The following is a 15343-nucleotide window of genomic DNA, read 5'->3' as shown; positions in this document are numbered from 1 at the left end:
CACCTGTTCACCTAGTGAACTCTGGATCACCTGTTGAAACCCAGGCCAGATGTCAGCTCCCGGAGGAAGCCTTCTTTGATTCCTACAGAGGCCCTTCTTCTAGATCCCACATCTTTCCCACTCTGCCATTTCTTATCATACCCTATTGCAATTGCCTGTGTTTGTGTCACTGTCTTATACATTGTGATTTGACTTCTTCAGAGGCAGAATTTGTGATTTATTCACCTCTTTATCTTAAGCACATAATATATGGCCTGGAATATGGTGGGTAGTCAAAACATGTTGGGGAATGAATGAAAGAATGGATGGAAGGTTAGGTGGATTGGTGGATGGATGGATGGGAGAGTTGATATATAAATTTGTATGTAAGTAGATGGGAGAGCAGTTGCATAAAAAGGGACATTGGTGGATAGAAGAATAGATGAATGGAATTTATGAATAAATTAATAAACAGATGAATGAATAGGTGTGTGATTTGATGAATGCATGAAAGAACAGAAAGATGAATGGGTAAATGGAGAAATGATTGGATGGACAAATAAAAGGGTGGGTGGGTAGGTAGATGGATGAGTGGATGAAGAGATAGATGAATGAGTAGGTGGAGGATGGGTGGATGGGTATGTGGGAATGGATGTATAGGTGAGTAGATGGATGGAAGTATGGATGAAATTTATGACTGAGTCAATGAATAGATGAATGGATAGGTATGTGATTTGGTGAATGGATAATGAATGGGTGAATGGGTAGATGGATGACTAGATAGGTAAATAGGTCAATGGGTAGATGGATGGGTGGGTAGATGAATGCTTGAGTGTATTTACCCCCTCCAAGGATGAGAAGAGCTTATGAATGAATGGATTAATGAGTGGAGTGAAGACGAATACAAGAATGTATGAATGAGTCAGTGAAGAAGAGAGCACATCCCCCTGTGCTTGTCTCCTCAGTCGTACAACCTGGAGAGAGAAACTGAGTCAGTGAGGTGGGGGGAGACAGGATCTAGAATTGTGAGGGAACCCAAAATTCCAACCTTGCTTTTATGGGCAATCTATCCATAGGAAACTGCTTTTGATTTTCCTCTCTTTAAACATCCCTCTTACATTAGGTTAAGGCAGGCTTTTTTAAGCTAAGTTTTTTGGTCCCATTTTAGAGATGAAAATTAAGCCATGGAGCTGGTCAAAGCCATGTGTATGGAACTCAGCTTTTTAACTCCCAGTCCACTACTCCTTGGAAAACGATGCTCTCTGCCTCTGCCACTGGGGCTCAAGACAGCCTGGCCAGGGACTGGTGAAGTGTTTTATGTAGCACAGTAGACAAGAGCTTCTCACAGTGGCTGAGATTGCAGCTTCTGGAGTCAGAAAGCCTGGATGTGATTCCTGGCTCCACCAATGTTTATCTGTGTGGTCTTGGGCAAGATATAGAACACCTCTGAATCTCCTCTGTAAAACGGTAATAATACTAGTTCTCACAGGGTTGATACGGGGGTGAAATAAAATAATCCATGTAAAATGCATAGCACAATGCTATGCACATTTCAAACTCTCAGTAAGTATTCTGCTTTTTTGACGTATTATTGTTAATACCATCAGCATCTTGGTCATGATCATGTTCATCATCACCTTCTTGTATAAAGGACCTGTGTCTCAGTGTAGAATGATAGGGGGGATATAAGGGGTCATCTAGTCCTGTCCTTCCCATAAGGCAGATTCCAAGGGTTAGAGGGTGAAATGACCCTCCAAGACTGTGCAGCTGGTGAGTGACAGGCCAGGTGCTGGAGAGTCTGCATGTCCCTGTCCACTGCCCCACACTGCCTCTCCTGAGAGCCTGAGCTTGTAGTATCCTGAGTAGCAGACACTTCCCGTTAGAGTGAGTGCTTCACCCTGGGGTTAAAGGTCCTAAGCTACGGTTCTCCCTTCCTACTGGGGGCTTCACTGGAGGTGCTAGGTGAGGGCTCATCTTGCTCATCTCCAGAATGTCCTTCTGGCCTCCCAAGTCGCTCAGGACTCAGTTGATCTTTATTCCTGAGCTAAATAATGTAGCAAAGTGGATGGGGTACAGGTGACCTACTGAGACAATTAGAGCCTCACTTTCCTCATCTGTAAAACAGTGGCAATGATATTTCTTGAGGATTGAGGTCCCTAGCACAATGCCTGGCACATGGAAGTGACTCAGAAAATGTGAATTCTCTTCCCTTTTCGGAGAGGCGGGGGAAGGGGCCTCAGAACCCTGGGACATCAGATCAAGGACAGTCTCCTTCTGGATTCAAAGGAGACAAAAGCTTCAAGACTCCAGGCTGATCACCAAGAGGAGAAAGGGTGAAGAGATGGATTCTGGAAAAGTCAGTAATGAAGAACACTGCCCAGAGCTGGCACCAGGGAGCCAGAGCTGGAACAGGGTCTGCCAGCATAGCTAGGCACAGAACCGGGAGCTACAGGGTTAATTTGCCGCAGTCAACAGTGCAGGACTGAGATCCATATGCCGGGCACAAGGCTCCCAGCAGCAGGCGAGGAGGAAGGTTCCTAAATTAGAATCAGAGTGCAGAGCTGGGGTCACACCTCAGAGCAAGGGTCAAGTGGGGGAGCTGTTTCAGTTGGCACTCGGGGCAGCTCAGGCAGGCTGGTGGGGGGCCCCACCTTTGCGTCTGTTTACAGAAAGCAGACTGGAGACCTATGACCTGGAGGGCATACATGACTCAGCTGACCTTAGCTTCTTGCAGAGAGAGGCAGAGAGAGAGAGGCAGAGAGAGAGAGAGCGTACTCTGGGGAGGGGCTGGGCTAGGGGACAGGCAATTAAGGCTGCCTGAGGCTGCCAGCCACACTGATGCAGTCCCCCTGCCCCCACTTGCTGCAGAGAGGGCCCCTTCCTTCATTAGCTGCTGAGCTGTGCCCATCTCCAGCACCTCTTCCCTGCCATGCAGCCTGGAGAGGCGGGGATGTGCGACCATGGGAGCTGATTAATAAAAACACATGGCTGAGGGCCGTGTCCATTCAGGGCTATTTCAAACATCTAAGGCTCCTCCAGCTCCTTTTCCTGAATGCTCTGTCCCTGGCCAGGGCTGGCAACAGGCTCATGGCCGAGCTGTACTCACCTGGTCAAGTCAGTCCCCTTCTCCACCCCTTTGGCCAGAGCTTGAGGCCCTGGGGTGGGAGCTGAGAAGGGGAGCGGAGACCTGAAGGTCCCTGTTTGAATCTCATCACAAAGAATGCTGCTTGGTACGGCCTGTTTGAAGATAATTTTGGTTTACAGTTGTATTTTTGAAGGATATTTAGGTTCATATCTCTTGTACACCTGTGCATATATTATTATTTTTAGGCAGTTAAATTCAAATGATATTAATAGAGCCCTCTGCTTGGTGTGCTGGTGGCTGGACCCTGGAAGGCTGGCAAAGCTGAGCAGGGTGCATGTGCTGGGCACTGGTCACTTGGAGGGGGTAAAAAGAAACCTGGCATGACCCAAGGGAGCCTAGAATGTTCCAGACGGCGGTGGTTGCTCTGTTTCTTGGGGAAACTGTGGGTGCAGATCAAACCTGCAACTTCCCTTCTGTCTGAAGACATGGCACACTGTGGATGGAATCTGAAGATGGATGTGTGACCTTCCCGCCCCTGAGAGAGAGGCATGAGGGGCTGAGGGGCCATCCCTCCCTCTGTGGCAGCTGTCCACCTAAGGGTCCTGTCTCTCCAGGAGGGGCTGACACATAAAGATCTGCTTGAGGTGCAGAGAATCCCAGAGGAGAGTGTGGAAACACCTGTCTCTTCCTCTCCACTTCAGAAACTGGGAACATGGAAGCCTGGGATAGAAGTGAACCTGGTGATAATCTGGCAAAGCCAGATGCAGAGAGGTGTCTTATCTTGAGGCAAAGCCTTTAGAAGAGCTGGGGACCTTTGAAAATGGAGTGCAAAATTATAATGAATGTGTGCATTTTCCTGGGGAATGGTCCTGGGGAACTGTCTCCACATTTGCAAGTGGCCTGCAACCGAGCTGCTTACAGCGACTCACCTAATGGTGCAGCTCAGTCTGAGGCATGTCCACTGGCAGGAGGATGGGGTGAGGGTGAGGGACGAGGTCACCTGCTGCCAGCCAACAGAGGAAAAGGAGACTCTGAAGACACCTCCGATCTGCTGTGACCCCATCCAAACAGCCCTCCTCCCTGTTGCCGACCTCCCTCCCCCAACTCCCCTGAAGACGTGCAAGGCCCCAGATGAGGAGATGTGTTTGTGGCCAGACCAGAGCCCTTTTGTTAAGCAAACACAGCAAGCCTCCATTTAGTAGAAATAGCTCTGGAGCAGAGAGAGGGAGTGTGTGTGTCCACAAACCCATTTGCTGTTTAGGTGTCAGAAATAAATTTTACCACTGGAGTCTGTAGCATCTGATTAGTGAATTATTCAGTTGGGATATTGCGTTCCCTCTGACCTCATTAGTAACCCTGAGGTGAGAGGGATGCATTAGAGTAACCGCCAGGCTGTCAGGGAGGAGCAGAGTGGGGGCATTAAAGTGGATTAAAGTGCTTTACCAAGAACTAAGACAGAACTCATAAAACAGCGCATTGTTAAACTCAGCAAATAAACAGGCGGACGCCACCAGGGGAGGACAGCAGGATGGGGGAGGGGGATAGGGCCAGAGCTTTGCAGCAATGTTGGCAGTTCCGATGGCATGGGGACCCAACTGGGGGGAGGGTGCTCCCCCAGCCTGACTCAATTGACTTTTGTGTTAAGCCCTTTCTTCAACACCTTCCATTTTTGTCCTTTTTGCCCTCTTTTTTCAGTGGGTCTTAAAGTACCAGAGAGTTGACAAATCCAGAGTAAACAAGATCTTATTGAACATCTACTATGTCTTGGCCTATAACTGGGAGGTTTCCATTTTAGGAAAACCTCCTGCTCCCTCCGGTTGATAAAATAGAGAACGAGCTGACCAAGGGGAGCTGCCCTATACCTGCGACCCCCAGTGCTCTGGCTTTCCTGTCTACCTGGAAATAGACACCCCTCCTCCCTGCTCTGCTCTGTGTCTGCAAGGTGTGCCGAAGGGTTAGGCTGCTCCATGGATCAAAGGGGGCCCTGGGTGGGTGGATGGGCCTCTTCTTTTGTTCCTCCTGGGGAATTCACATCCCCTTTAGGAAACCCATGTGACTTTGCTGCTTCAACCCCACTTTTGACCCTCAAACCAAGCCCACCTGTTCAGACCTTTGGGTCTGGCACACTATGGAATGAATGGGGGATGGAAGGGGGACATTGGAGGGACAGCCCTGCTCCTGCTTATCCAAATCATAGACTCTCCAAACCTCCTGTCCTTTGTTTTGGGTGAATGGAACCTGTTGCATAATCCTTAATGCAGAGGAACTATGTCTTCCTTGACAAGGACGGATGGATTAGATAAGCAAGACCTGATTCTGAAAGCTGATATCTGGACAGCTGTTACTAAGACAGCAGAGCCCAGCAACTCATCTCTGTTCATCTCAGAGCTGTCCCAGCTGGACCATTGCTTGCTGAGCTAAAGATTTTGGGGTCTCCTCCTTGCCAAGGACCAGAACATGAATGGAGAAGAAATAGAGGGCTGCAATGTTCCAGGTTTGGATTTAGCTGCAGAGACAAAGATGGGGATGCTGAGGGCACCTCCTCTCTCCTTTGTTTGGGGATGGGGCTCTGGGCTGGAGTTCAAGGCTGTCCCAGGAGACCCAAGCCCCAGTTAGCGACCGGTGTGTTTGCAGTTGTTTGTTCAGCAGCAGTCGCAAATGGATGCTAAAAGGCTTTGTGGTTCATTGATGGTCATGCTCCTCTCTAGCCCATTCTTCATCCATTTCTTAGGCGAGCCACAAACCCTCCACTGGCAGCCCCCACTGCTGCCCTTGCTTGGTTCCGGGTCCTAAACCCTGCCTGCTCACAGCCCTCCTTCTGCCAGCAGTCCTGACAACTGGAGCCCTTGCCTCAGGCCCTGTGTTTTGGAGACCCTTGGCAAGGCAAGGGCCTTGCTGGCTTCCCTTCTGCTCCTTGCCTTCTGTCTGAGCTCGTGGTAACTGGGTAGGGCAAGTCCATATGGGAGCTCATATGGTCAATGGAGTAATAGTTTATTTAAGACACGCACTAGGAGCTTAATCACACAGGGAAAGGGACCAGAGAGAGGGGCTGTTGAGAATTCCATTATCATTTCACTTTGGACATGTAGCCCCCAAATTTGGGGTCCAGGTGCTGATCCCACTGCAAAGATCAGATGTGGAATAACCATGTGGGTGAAGAACAGGACCTCCCTTTTACATGCAAAGAGCATATTCTTCACAATTTGAAATGGAAGTAGAAGAGGCTGAAAGGATGTCTTCAGCTTGATGACACCTTGAGGTATTAATCTGTGCATCTGCTACAACATGGATAAGCCTTGAACATTATGCTCAGGGAAAAAAGCCAGTCACAAAGGACCACATGTTGTATGATTTCATTTATATAAAATATCCAGAATAGGCAAATCTATAGAGACAGAAAGCAGTTGCCAGGCACTGTGGAAAATGGGGGGACTGGGAGATGATGGGTAAAGGATGTGGAGTTTCCTTTTGGGGTGATGAAAATATTCCAAAATTGACTGTAGTTATGGTTGCACAATCTCTGTGATTATATTAAAAGTCATTGAGTTATACACTTTAAATGGGTGAATTGTGTGCTATATGGATTACATCTCAATAAAGCTTTCAAACACAATCTATACATCCTTTTTCCCCCCTCCCAGTGGGTGTTTTTCTCTTTACCTTCTCCCACTGAAGTAGGTACCTGACACCTGACCCCTGTGTTCCTTGCCCTGGAGGAGAGATGGTGGGAGATGGGAAAAGCCTACACGGTTGATAGGCTTTTGTGTTTCAAAAGCCTAAACCAGTAGGCAAAGTTAGGTTGAGTTATGGAGGAGGTGAAAGGAAGGGAAAAGATGTTTGGGTATAAATACATTGCCATGGAGAAACAAAAAGGGAAGCTAGACTACTCACGCTGGACTGGAAAGAGGCCCCCCAGCAAGAGAGAGCAGGAGAGACAGGTGCAAGTTCCAGATCCCTGTAGACTCACACCCTGTTCCCTGGCGGTGCCCCAGTGAGGAGGCGAGACCCCACAGAGGTGTGTCTGCATGTTGATGCATTTGGGCAGACAGGATATTCCACCTAGATGGATGCATAACAAACCACTCCAAATTTTGTAAAACAATTATTTTATTATGCTCACAGACTCTGTGGGCCAGGAATACAGAAAGAGCACATTAGGAATGGCTTCTTTGCTTCATAATGCCTGCTAAGTGTCAAAGGCCGGGGGTGACCTGCCGGCTAGCTAGGGGCTGCAGTCATCCACGGGATTGTTCACCCATATACCTAGTAGTCACTGCTGGCATTGGCTGGGACTTCAGTTGGGACTGTCAGCTGGAACACCTGCATGTGTCTTCTTTGTGTGGCTGCTTACAGCATGGTGGCTTGGGTTCCAAGAACAAGCATTCCAAGAGAACCAAGCAGAGCTGTATGTCCCTTTGGAGTCATATAGTGTTAATTCTGCCACAGCACAAGACTCCACCTCTCGATGGGAAGAGATTCAAAGAATTATTGTAAGAAGAATATATGGGATGGAAGATATTGTGGCCCTCTCTGGAAAATACAGCATGCCATATGGGACTATAGGTAGCTTGAAAAAGTGTTCCTTATCTCAAGCACTACGCAGAAGTACTGGGCCATCAAACCCGAATGGGCCATACAGAGAGTGACAGTGAATGTTTCAGAAGTAATCTGAGTGGACAGATGGCTGACAGTGTCCCTTATACACCTATTCCTCATCATATCTTGATGGGGCACAGCTTGAGGCTGTAGGACCCTTACCTAAGCCTAGGGATTATGGGGGGTAGAAAAGCCTCAGAAGGACTAAGATTACATTTCTGCCAAACCAGAAGAAGGGGGTTCAAGACTGGAAATTCTGTAGAGTTTTAGAACTCACATCTGCAAATATCTTGCATGCTTGGAGTTTATAGCATGAGCTTTGTACTTGCTCTGCACTCATTCATCTCTACAAAGAGGTAACCAAGGGGATAAGGGACAGACACCCAAACATGGAGGTAGGATTGAGGGTTAAATCAGCCATTCAGCCTCCCCAGGTCTCAGTTTACTCCCTTGGCATAGCGAGATCACATGCTGTAGGGTACGTACTGCACCACATGCACGCCACAGCTCCGTGACCGAACTTGGTGCAGCTCGGTGCACATGAGACATGGCCACTGTTCTTGAGGCCAAGTGGCCAAGGCTTGGGTTTCAGGCTGGGAGGTGGCCCCACCTGAGTCAGAGACGGTCATATTTCTTCCCCCAGATCTTCAGAAGGTCATCCAGAGTCACTAATCTCTTCCCTGTGTGTGAAAACAACTTTACTGTGTCAGTGAGTGACTCTCAAAGTGGGTGATTTTACCCCCCAGGGAACATATGGCAATGTCTGGTGACATTTTTCATTGTCACAGCTGGGAAGGAGGCTGCTACTGGCATCTAGAGGGTAGGGGCCAGGGATGCTGCAATGCATGGGACAGGCCCACAACAGAGAATTAGAATTACCCAGCCCAAAATGTCAATTGTGCCAACGTTGTGAAACTGTGGTCCAGGTGTTTCAACAAGGAATAGAGCTTTAAAGGAAAATTTGGAAACACCCATCCATGGTGACATTTTTTTTTAAAAACCTATATTCCAGAAGGAAGTCCAGCCAGATAAAGTTCCTTGTAAGCATTAAATTTGAGTTGGTGGGTTTTGCTTTTGGCAATCATGCATACGCTAAATATAAGTTTTATTTTTAAGGCATCATAAAGTCTGCCTTCCTTACAGACTAAGAAAGTTATCTGACATACAAGTGAGCTTTATAAATGGGAAGGATATGATTTCTTGACAGGGAAAAGGCTGGTGAGACCAGGGTGCAGGTTCCTACCTTGGGGTCATGTATAATGGGCTTGGAGTAACTGAAAAGAAAAATGCAGAATGCGTCACTGACTCTGGTTGCAGGGGTTGCCAGAAAGGAGGAGTCAGAAGAGGCTTAAAGATGAAGAGGCTAGGTTGACAGAGGAAAGGAGACGGGTGAGTGGGAAAGGCAGGTAGGGCTGTACTTGAGCTGGGTCCAAAAGGGGAGCCAAGAGGGGAGACTGGGCCTGAGAATTGCTGGGACCCAAGTGGGGAGAGGCACATGAGGGGTGGCTTTGTGATGCCCAGTTTAGACCTAGCACTTGGGAATGGACTTGGTTTCCTTAGGGGCCAGGGGATCTGAGAAGAAGAAAGAAAAGCAGAGAAAGAGGAAGAAGAAGGAAGGATGTGAGAGGAGAAAGAACGGGAGAGAAGGTGGGTAGGAGGGAGCATGTGGAAATGGAGAGGGAGCAGGACGGGAGGGCTGAGCTGTGGCTGAGGGGACTGAGATCCAGTGTCCTGTTTTGCTCCAGGTCTTTGTACATCTGGCCAAGCAGCTCCGAACCCCAGACTGGCTGGCAGGGGGTGGTCTGCTTGGCAGGACCCCTAACAGAGGAACATGAAAGGGATATGAAAGGAAGCCAAGGGGAGATAGCAGAGGCCTGAGGTCAGGATCTTTCTCTTTGGAAGAGTGCTCTGAGCCACTAGTCATCTGAGCGCATAGAGGGGTGCAGGCGGGGAGCCTCCTGCACCCAAACAGATTCCTTTGTGTTCAGGATGGAGACCTTTCTCTGTGTGACAGACACACATGGCAGAGCCCACCGGTGCTTCCCTCTCTCCCTTGGGAAGTTGCTGTCAGAAGCCCCTGCGTGTCCCCGGGAGAGAACATGGAGGGGGAGGCAGCGTGTGAAGCAACGGGAGGAGGGTGGGGACAGGGAAGGAGGCTTGTGCTCCTCCCTGGCATTTGCTATTTCGGACCCACCAAAAGTCTGTTCCTCCTGGGTCTCTGCTCAAATGCGAGTGACAAGACTCCTCGCAGCGATCCCTTCCCTTAACCCCTCTTGTGGGGCCATCTGTTCAGAACTCTGATGCATGCTTCTCCTCAGAGCAGACAGCACACTTTGCAGGCTCTCTCCCTGGCACAGACTCTGTCCTTCATGGCTGCCCCTGTCCCACACAACCAAATCCTACCACTTGCTCACGTCCTGAGTGACACAGAGGCTTGCAGGCACGTGGGCGGGTGGATCACAGTTGAGCAAAAAATACTGGAGGTCTGGTTCCCTACTCATTCTCCCTTCAGATTCCACTTACGCCTCAATGCTACTGACTCCCCCAGGTTGGTTTTTAAAAATACCCCTCCTCCGTGTTCCCGTGATGCTTCCTATTTCTCTGACATGGCCAATGGGGCGGGGTGGCAAGGACTGGGGCTGCTGTTGGAATTTCACGCCGCACCCCGATCCTTCTGGAGAATCTTCAAGGGGCCTGCCTTCCACCCTTGGGTTCTTCAAGCTCCCTTAAAACCTCGTGCTCCCCAGGGATTTAGATACAAACTCCTGTTTTCTCCTAGCCTTCATCTGCCTTGATACGCCCATCATTCTAGAGCAGCACTGTTAGACAGAACTTTCCGTGATGATGGAAATGTTCTGTCTGAATAGTTCAATATGGTAGCCACTTGCCACATGTGGCTACTGAGTCCCTGCCACATGGTCAGTGTGGCTGAGCAACTGTATTTTTATTTTTAATTTAATGTAATTGACTTTAACTTACATAGCCTCGCAGCAGTAGCACCTGGGAGCTTGTTAGAAATGCAGAATCTGGGGTCTCACCCCAGAACTCCTGGGATCAGATCTCGGGGTTGGAACCCAGCAAACTGTATTTTAACAAGCTCTGAAGGTGGTTCCTGTGCCCAGTGAAGTTTGAGAAGCTCTAATCTAGAGCCAGCTCCTTGGGAAGCCCCAGCTCCCCTTTGGATGCCTGATGCTCCCATCACCGGGACCTGCAGAGGGCCAGGGTTTTGGAAGATGGCCTCGACCCACCCCTGGGTCTCTGCCTTGGGTTTGCAGTCCACACCTCAGCAGAGAAGACAGAACTGGCTTGGCTGGTGCTTCTCACACACCCCCATAGCAGGCATCAGGCAGTGGGAAGTTCTGAATAATGAATGCAGCTGAGAGGGGTGCTGGCTTTTTCTGTTCACTCTCTGAGCATCTTCTCCAGTGGGTGAGGTGCACAGTCATCACCCACCTCAAAAGCAATCTTCCCAGGGTGAGAATAGGCCCCTGCCCCCGCCTTTCCTCCCTCGCCCATGGGGGAGGCTGGGAACCGACTGGGGGAGGCTGCTGAGCCAGGCCTCAGAATTCCTAGTGCACAGATGCGAGGCGGTCGGTGATGGAGTGGCCAAGGCCTTGTTTCGTCTTGTTTTCCTAGCCAATATTTGTCGAGCTTATCTTCCAGGTACTACGCTAAGTGGTTTGTGTGCTTACTCTTTATAACAGTCCTACAAAGTGGTATTGTTTTTCCTATTTTTTTTAGAGGAGAAACCAGGGCTCAGAGAAGTGAAGTGACTTGCCAAAAATCAAAGGCTAGTCTGATTCCAAAGACTGAGCTTTTACCCAAAGCTCCATATGCCCTACCATAGGCAGCAGGTCAGGCATGGACCCCTCTTTGGAGCCCCTGGAAGAGGAAGGAGCATGGAGCGTCTGCTTCTGCTAGTGTCTGGGGAGCTACATTCTAAGCAGCAAGCCCTGAGCAGGTGATTTGACCCTAAGGATGTCTCATAACAACTTAACCTTCCATAGGGGACTTTAGCTGGGATTCATTCAATATCAGCTCGTGTTGAAACCCTAATCTCAGTTCCTTCTCCCCTTATCTCTTTCCAGTCTTCGTGGCTACCTCCCACCTAAGAGCAGCCTGGGCACCAGGAAGGGAGCTACCTGACTCCAGCAGCAATCCCAGGAGAAGCCCTGGCCAGTGCAGCCTCACTGAGGCCAAAGGGCTGGAGGAGCTGCCCAGGAGCACCTGGGTACAAAGGAGTGGCATCGTCCAGAATGAGGGCAGCCTGAGCACCTGGCCTGCAGTGGCCAAATGTGACCCCTTCCTTGGACCCTGAGTCTCTCTCCAGGGAGACTCCATATAACCCTCCAGCACCTTCCGTGTCTCCACTGCCTGGCTCTAACCCTCACTCCCTTTGCCTGCTCTCCCTTTTTGCCCCCTTTCCCAGCATCCACCCTGCTCCATCTTCTCTCTCTCATTTCCCTCATACTCCTGGCACAGACTCTGTCCCTGAGACTGACTGCTCAAGCTGGCTCTGTGGCCTCTAGTTTCTTTCAGAGTGTCCATGTCACCTTTGAAGTTTGCCTTCTGCCCCAGGGTGGAGACACGGGGTCCAGGAGGCTGATCAGGGTGTGAAGGGGTGTGACAGCTAGGCCAATGCAGTGACTTCAGGTGCTCTAGGGGGAGAGGTGGCAGCCTGGACTCTGCTTTTCTCCCTGTGGCCGGTAGGTGGTGCTCGATGCCAGCCGAGGCCCAGCTGGGGCCTTGGAGGAGCCAGTTGCAGCCCTCGCTTACAGGAAAGGGCTCTGCCTCTGCGCAGCTCTCTGTGGGTGAGATGCAGGGCACTACGGGCTTGAGGGCTGACTCAGGACACTCGAGGGGCTAGGAAAGCTCAATTCCTTCCCCCATATTAGGCCTCGTGGCTCTTAAAGGCTGGCTCCCCTCTAGAAATTGGGAATGGGTTGAAAAGAGAACTTGCATTGCCTTTTCCTCCCCAAGGAGATGGGAACACTGAGTTCCAGTCATTTGCCTCCCACTTTGCTCAAGCAACTCCAAGCCAGGGTGGGAGCTCCCTCCTCTGGGCACTCGATACAAGCTTTACTTCACCCCACCGCAGGCACATACACATGACAGAAATGAACTATTTCCATGGCTCTCCTCCTCAGTAGACTGTCAGCTCTGGAAGGTCATTTTATAATCACCTCTGTGTCCTCAGTGACCACCAGGGCCTGGCACATAGAATACACTCAATAAATGAGCAGATGATGATGTGAATGAGTCAATGGATGGGCAAGCTCAGCATTTCCTATGGGCTGCATAGAGAGTGCATTGCCTTTCCCCTTGAGATCTTTAAGAACACAGGCAGTGCCTCTGTGCGGGGGCTTTAGGAAAGGCCCAGTGAGAAGGATGGTCCTTGAAGACCTCTTGAAGCCAACACCTAGCTCAGAGCTTCACACAGACGTATTGAATGTGCTTCTTTTCCTTGATCTGATGAACATTTGTTGCATGCCCACCAGGTATGTCTTTCCAAGTCAAGAAACCTCCCCATATCCACAAAGATGGGGAATGACATGCAGCCTGGGCCCTGGAGCTCTGGGACTTTGAACTTAGCTGCCCAGGTATGCAGAGCTTGGGAAAATGGTTGGATCTGGGGGCTGAGAAAATGGAAAAGGAGCTCTGTTGGGCAGGGCCTGGGCTAGTGGGCTCAGCATACGCAGCCGGTGTGTGGAGGGAGGAGGACATTATCCAGACAGGGAGGTGAGCCAGCATTGACATGACCTGGGTGGACATTTGTTCCTCAGACAAAACTCTTTTTCTCTGGCTAAGATTCAGACTCTGCAGATATGTGATTTTTTGAGGACTTGGACAAGGTAGGCAATCAGGCAGCTAGCATGAAGCAGGGAAGGAGGAGGTAAGGTGCAGGATCCCCAAGGACCTGGACAGACAAGAGCAGAAGGATGAATCAACGAGGCACTGCGTAACAGGGATAAAAGTGACGTTCTGCCCAGAAAGCCGACTGGATGGGGGAGGTGTGGTTTCAGCATTGCAGGCTTCAGTGCTTCTTATCGATAGAAGTCAGCCATGGTATGGGAGTGCCACATAAATAAAGTTGTATTAGGAGAGTGTTCAGAGAGAAGGTCTGAGCTCTGGTCTCCTCTGGTTGACCCCAGAGTGTTCCATTTGGTTCTAGAAAACTTTGAATGGGATTCGTTCAATATCAGCTCATGTTGAGACCCTCACCCCTGTCCCTTCTCCCTCTGTCTCTTTCCAATCTTTGTTGCTATCTCCTAACTAAGAAGAGCCAGGGCTGTCTTTTACAAGACACAATGTACTGAAACAAACACTGAGAGGAGCAAGCGGGACAAGGAGGAGACTCATGAGGAGACATGAGATGTCACTGAAGGATGCGGAGTCCATATCCTGGAGACAACAAGGCCTGGGCTTATGAGATGGCGAATGAGCAATTCTGCTTGGGTTGAGGTGACGCGTTGAGCAGATATGACATGTCTGGAGAAGGTGAGTTCCCTGAATGTTAGCAAGCCCAGGATGGGGTGTGAGTTTGAAGCCCATACGTTTCCTTCTGGGCCTCAGAGACCAAGAATTAGTCTCTCTCTGTCACTCTGCACCCCAGGGCTTCCTCGGGGCCACTTAGCCATAACTTCAAGCAGCTGGAAGGGTCAGTGGCCTTCCAGCTCTGCCTGTCCTGATGGCCCCATGGTGCTGCGCCCAAGCTCTTTGCTGAGCCAGGATTGCTAATTGAGCTGAGTTCTCCTGGGTTTGTGGGTGAGGACAAGGGCTAGTAGCAGAGCTGATGTGCTCATGGCTCCTAGAGGCAGGACAGCTCAGATACAAAAGCTTCTGCTGTTTCTCTCCTGCCCCTTTCCAGCAAGGAGTCAGGGTTCAAATCCTAGCTGTGTGATCTTGGGCAAGTCAGATGACTTCCCTGAGCCTCAGCTGGGGACTTGCTGGGTGGTGGCAGGAATCCTCTACAGGGGCCGTCCCTAGGAACCAACCTGCTTACCTCTCATACTGCAGCACGAAGCACCTATACCTGGTGGCTGTTGTGTCCTGGCTCAACAATGTCTGCTTGCTGGAATTATGGGGACACCCCTTTTCCCTTTGCCCTGGATGGAGAGGGGTCCTGGGATGCAGGACTTTAAATGCTAAAGCCTGGAAAGTCCCAGGCAAACCAGGACAAGTTGGTTACCTTAGCTGGTCCATCTCTCTCTTCTGCTGCCTCTGTGTAGCCAGTCTTGCAGCCAGCCCTAAGACAAAGATTAGCTGAGTGACAGCTTGGGGCAGACGTTGAGGACTGATACTCTGTCCCTTCATCTCAGCACTGTTTGTAATCCCCCTGGAGCCAAGAAGCAGTTGGCCCTTTCCTTTCTCTTTTAGCAACCCTTCATTTCCCCCTGGAATTTCTAATGAATCTTGAAATTAACCTGGCATTTCCCCTCTGTTCATCCCACATTGGGAGCCTGGTGCCTTGGGCTGTCCACTGCTGGGTGGAAGAGAAGGAGCTATGTGCTCAGGCTGAGCTTACAGGGGGACAACAGCCTTCACTTCCTGTGGCGCCTGTGAACACTGGTGCCTATGCAGCCTCTAGGTGCCTGGGTCTTGTTCTTGCAAACACCCCATTCTTCCGGGATGGACAAAGTTGACACTGAGCTCAGTACATGACTTTCCCTGGAGCAAGGAAAT

At 50.1% G+C, this 15343-nt stretch overlaps 1 pseudogene; it reads right to left on the bottom strand.

Moving 5' to 3' along the window:
- Positions 1-11908, bottom strand: part of LOC134372539 (large ribosomal subunit protein uL1-like) — a 155804-nt pseudogene extending 143896 nt beyond the window's left edge.
- Positions 11909-15343: the final 3435 nt, after the last annotated feature.

This window comes from Cynocephalus volans, chromosome 3, assembly GCF_027409185.1.
Source record: "Cynocephalus volans isolate mCynVol1 chromosome 3, mCynVol1.pri, whole genome shotgun sequence".
NCBI classification, from domain to species: Eukaryota; Metazoa; Chordata; class Mammalia; order Dermoptera; family Cynocephalidae; genus Cynocephalus; species Cynocephalus volans.
This window is presented reverse-complemented; position numbering and strand designations above follow the sequence as displayed.